We start from the raw sequence: 5,650 nt of genomic DNA on the forward strand, positions 1-5,650 counted from the left end.
CTACACCGGTGGCGAATCGCAGCCCGTTGGCCCCCCGGAATAGAGACCCCTTGCGGAAATTTTGCCTACGGCGCCGACGAGATCTCCTGCTTCTTCTGCTTCTTCGGTGATGAAGAGAAGTCCGCTGAGGCATCGCCGCTTGGAATTTTTCCAATAAAGAGTGCTCTCTGAAACCCATCCCGATCGGAAGAAGCACCGGAAATATTACCTTCTCCGGTTTGGCAAGGTGTTTTGCTTGCCGTGAGCCTTGTTGCCGTGAATTCGGATTTGAGGTCTCACCCAATTTGTCCAACGCCGACGAGGTGTTAGCAAGAAACCCCTCCAATTTTGGATTTTCTGGGTCCCTGCCGTCAGATTTTGGAAAATTGGAGTCCAATTTCTGATTTACGTCCCCAATTTCGGATTTCGCCAACGTTGGAGAGACAGGGGGCGCTCTGATTTCTTGCGTCTCCTGCCCTTCCGAGACATGTCGAGCGACTTCAGTAGCGAGTTTCTTTCTCGCAGCAAACTCATCTCCCCCTCCGTTTTGGGCCGGCGACGTGTTCCTTCCACTCGTTAAACTTGTTATGTTGTCCATCCTCCCATTCAACCTCTCTATATCGAGATTAAATTTAGAGAACCTTACAAACATCTCATCAAATTTTTTGTCATTATTTGTTTGACATCTGAGCATCAACTCCAGTAATTCACTTTTGTTGATTTTCGTCGGAGAACCCTGCTCTGATATTAATGTGTTCCCGCTCTGATACCAGTTGTTACGGTCCCGGATCTGACACAAGGATTCTTTGGGTGGATCTGCAATCTGCCATGGATTACCGTACGGATAGTAAGGATTGAAGGAAGACATGGAGAACGAAAAAAAAAAGATCAAACCAAAGGGAAGCTTGAAAACCCTAGAGCTTGTTGAGGAGAACTCTAAGCCTCTTTACGCTAAATTTAACCTAATTCTTAATACTTCAATGCTTCCATTTCTCATTACTCTTACCCCTTAAATAGAGTTCACCCGATTAGGGTTTACAATAAAATATTCTAAAAATACCCCTATAAATAAAATATTCCAAAAATACCCCTATAAATAAAATATTCCAAAAATACCCCTATGACCTAAAACTGAAATAAAATAAAGTAAATTAAATAAAACAACTAAAATAATAATGTTATTGAATACATAACATTTAATGTTATTGTGTGCATAACAAAACACAACGAGGGCAGCGGAACTAGAAACACAACGAGGGCAGCAGAACTAGAAACTTAGGAATAAGGGCAGTGAAAAACAATGATGACTGACACAATATTATTCAGCTAGTCCTATTCATATATCTTATCGTTCTACATTTTAGTGACAAGGGCATCAGAACTAGAAACCTTAGGAATAAGGGCAGCAAAAAACAATGATGACTCACACAATACTATTCATCTAGTGATATTCATACATCCTATCATTTCACCATGCCTGCTACTATCTGTTTCTACCACATGTTACTACTCTTTACTCATTTTCAATTTTTAACAGCTATCTAATAGGCCCAACATGATTTATGCTGCTACTTAGAACTTCTTCGGGATTTGACCCTATTCCTGTCGGTTTACCATCATGTGGTCTAAAGTGTTATAACACCATTGCGGTTTTAAGAGGTCCCTGAGCCGTACATGTCAACCAATGCGGCTCCATGGCTGCTTCAGCAGGGTAGAGCTCAACTCCGTTTCGTTTTCTACCTCGGAGCGTAGCCGAATGATTCTAAGTCTCAACTTCTATCTTATTTAGCACTATTTCGATACGATTACTATTGACAAGTGAACAGTAAACATGAACATAAATCATGAACAGTAAAAAAGAACAATAATTTTGAACAGTAACTTTTGAATAGTAAAAACAAACACAGTGAAGATTCATATATATATATATATGTGTGTGTGTGTGTGTGTGTGTGTGTGTGTGTGTGTGGAACATGAAAAATAACAACAAATACTGTACGAATTGAAATATTACAAACATGCGGATTACGAAAATATAAAATATTGTCAAAAAAATATAAAAACATACATATCCTTTAAAAAGGAAAATAAAAACTACATATCTACATAACTCCCGAAGTTACGGACCGTACTACCGATCGGTTCCCTCTTTACTATTCAGCCATTATGGTTGTTTTGCAGATACCATTCTTTAAGGAAGTTGTCAAAGGATGATCGCCGAAAATCGCCTTCTTCTTCTTCTTCGAATGAAAGAGTGGAGTGTTTTTCAAATGACCCAACCATTGGGAGAGCTTCGGTTTTATAGCCACGGGGGCTTTTTTCTTTCCTCTTTTACCCTTAGTTGAAGGGTCTGTGTTTAAAAACAAAGTGTAACTTTTTGTCTTTTTGGTTTTCCTTTTCTGCCCTTGCATTATTACCTTTCGGCTCCTAAAGCAGGGGTAGTAAAGACTTTTCCTCTTGTGACATCATGTTGTTGACGTATAGGAATCTTTTGTAGCCGCCTTTGCTGACCTTTGTGGGGTTGCCTTTGCTGACTTTTGAAGCCGCCTTTGCTAACTTTGATTTTATCTTTTGCCTGAGTGGCTGCTGACTTGTCAGATGTAGTGTCTCTTGACATGGTTGTTGACTGTTCATTTGGATAACTGCCTTTCTGTGCACAATCTACATGTGTGCTCTTTTGGAAACGTCTTCTGTGCCATCTTGCAAAAGCCTTCCTTTGTATTTTTCCTGAATGGGAGATTTCCTCTAAGGAGTTTCTTCAACACTACTTCAATACTAGTCTTAACAGGTGCAGAAGTCTCTTTATAGCTCCTTGAGACGATCGTTAGTGGGACAGATGTCTTGTAGATAAAGTTTTTCTTCTTCTAAACCAGTTGTTGTATGTAATGTGTCAGAAGTTTGAACCCTGGTATTCGTTTGGTTGGCTAGATTGCTTCAGAGCATGGCTTCGCCTTTGGAATATGTTTGGAATCATATTCCAATGTAGCTTTGCCTATTTGATGCCTTCAAGAGTTATGACAAAAATGCTTGGAAACATCTTGATGTCAGTAACAATCTCAGCTATGCAGGAAAAGAAATTAATCTTGTTTCCTTTGCTTTTCGCTATGGAGATAAAAATTTTGCGAGCCTCCATAATCTCTTTTGGCAACTTCTCCAAAACCGATAAATCAGTGGAGTGAAGCACTAGTTTCTTTTTGAATCCATAGGAATAAAGTATGGATTGCATATTTCGAGTCTCTATCTTTACTCAGTTTCACTTGATTCCAACTGTTGCTGGACTTGGTCGTGAATAAAGGAGTGTTCATTCCTTGTCCGATTTTCTCGTTCCATCTTTGGAATTGAAGGGTGTGGTCGGACTCAATTTTTGAACGAACGATGTCCACCTTTTCACGACATTGCAAGGGTTCCTCAGACATTATGTCCGAAAGTTTCAGAGGTTTAAATTTCTTTAAAAACTCAAACTCATTAAAACTTAGTTTTCCTGGTTTATTTAGGGTTTACAACCTTGTAAACTCAAACGGGGTAACCAATTTTGTCTTGAATGAAAATTCATTACTAGACAAATCCGTTTACATCAGAGATGGATCCGTTATGAATTCCTTTCCAGCTTGAGACTGGCAGGTAGAAGTCCCTTATTCCAATTTTGACAAAATCACTATGGTTTCCTATTTTGGCCCATTTCGGATCAACCACCGGACGATTTCTTCCAGCGTGGGGAGGAAGGGATTGAGCCTTGAAGGAGGCTCGACCTTGTACCTCAAAGGGAGAATCCGACCTAGACCTCTGAGGGAGAATCTGACCTGTTTAATCTAATTTTCTCAATACTTACTTTCTTCATTCATATCACGTCCCTATATAGGGAGTTAGGGAAAACATGCCAAAGGCCATAAGTTCTACAAATTAAAAATAAACCCCTATGTTCAACAAATTACAAATAAACCCCTAATGAATAGAAATTGCAAATAAATCCCTAATGAATAGAAATTGCAAATAAACCCCTAATGAATAGAAATTGCAAATAAACCCCTAATGAGTACATAACATTACTCCCCTCCTGGAGATCGAGCTTGTCCTCAAGCTCAATGTAGAATTGCCTGTTCGTAAAAAAATAGAGCAACCTAGCAGACGAGCAATTTTTTTTCCTGAACTCATCACCCGCTCAGAGCTCAAATAAATATCATCGTCACCATTGACAAAATTTTGAGGATAATTATACTGTGAAAACATGCTCGGTAACTTGTCAACTAAATCATGTGTCCGTATTGCATGGGGGCCACATATGGATCTCCTAGATGTATATGATCTTGCATAGATAAGGAGAAGAGGTTCAACGACATCTCGGACAGCAACTATGCGCCGGATGTTGTGTTTCTGTCCATACTCCAAAGCTGCACTTGCGACTGCTGTTGTTACAAGGCAGTACCAATTCCCAGTTGTTCTGCAGTATACTTTGTCTGACCAGCAAGTCCTTCCATCTGAATATTAAGGTGCAATGAGGCTCTTTATAGGCGCACAGGTATGAGACAAATGCCTTGACTCCTTTCTCCATAAACCCACTAGTAACGTAACATATAAATATGGCCCACAACCATTCTCCAACAACCTGTCTAAGAGACCAGCAACAGTGGTAGAACCCCTCGCCTTTCCTGTGGAAAGATAGCCATCAATGTGGTCTTCTTCAAGAACGTCTTGATCGTTCTGCAAGTCATTCAACAAAACACCATAGGGTCCGTCTATTACTGAAGTATAAGTTACTCGATCTGGAATCAACCCTTTCCTTTGCATTTCTTTAAATAGAAGCTCGGCCTCCATGGCGTTGACTTCTTGACATAATCCATAGATGAGTGTGCTGTAAGTGTGATGGTTTGGTAGGAAATTGTGCTTCATCCTCTCATCAACCACTTTAAATGCAAGACTGGTGGCCCCACTCTTACACAACCCATCAATCAAAGTTGTATAGGTTACAACAGTGGGGAACAACCCCTGTGCTGCAATTTCTGTACAGAGCTTTTCTGCTTCTGGTAACATATTCTATGTGAAAAATCCATTAAATATCACATTATATGTACGCACATTAGGTCTACAACTAATCTCCTTGATCTTGTCCAACAACGATAGTGCCAGGCCTATCGCCTCCCTCTTGCAACATCCATGTATTAAGGCAGTATAATTGACCTTTTTTGGATTTAATCCACATGCTGCCATTTTATTGAACATATCTAAAGCCACATGCAACGTTCCCATTTTGAAGAATCCACAAATCAGTTCTATAAATGTCCACTCATCCGGTGCACATCCATTCTCTTGCATGAAATTCAGCAATCTCATTGCATTGTTCAGATTTCCCAATTTGCAATCACATGCTTCCTTGAGACGACCAGCCTCACAGAGAGATGTGAGAGGAAGTGTATAGGTAGAAGCCATTGGACCAAGGCCCTTCTCCACCATTTCCTTGATGAGATCCAGTGCTTTATCAATTGTCCCAACATTGCAAAGACCATGAATCAAACACGAATAAGTAACAGAGTTGGGCTGAGTATATGCCTTGACCCTTCTATCAAAAACCAGAGAAGCCGAATCGAAGGTGCCAGTTTGACAATGCCTCGCGATTTCGTGGACGAGGTTGCCCCACTGGATTGCCGAGAAGGAGATGGGAACTGATAGCTGGCTT

The sequence above is a fragment of the Aristolochia californica genome, unplaced genomic scaffold (genome assembly GCF_029961685.1).
Source record: "Aristolochia californica isolate CCGP_79_NKW_82.1479 unplaced genomic scaffold, dmAriCali1.0.hap1 SCAF_6, whole genome shotgun sequence".
NCBI classification, from domain to species: domain Eukaryota; kingdom Viridiplantae; phylum Streptophyta; class Magnoliopsida; order Piperales; family Aristolochiaceae; genus Aristolochia; species Aristolochia californica.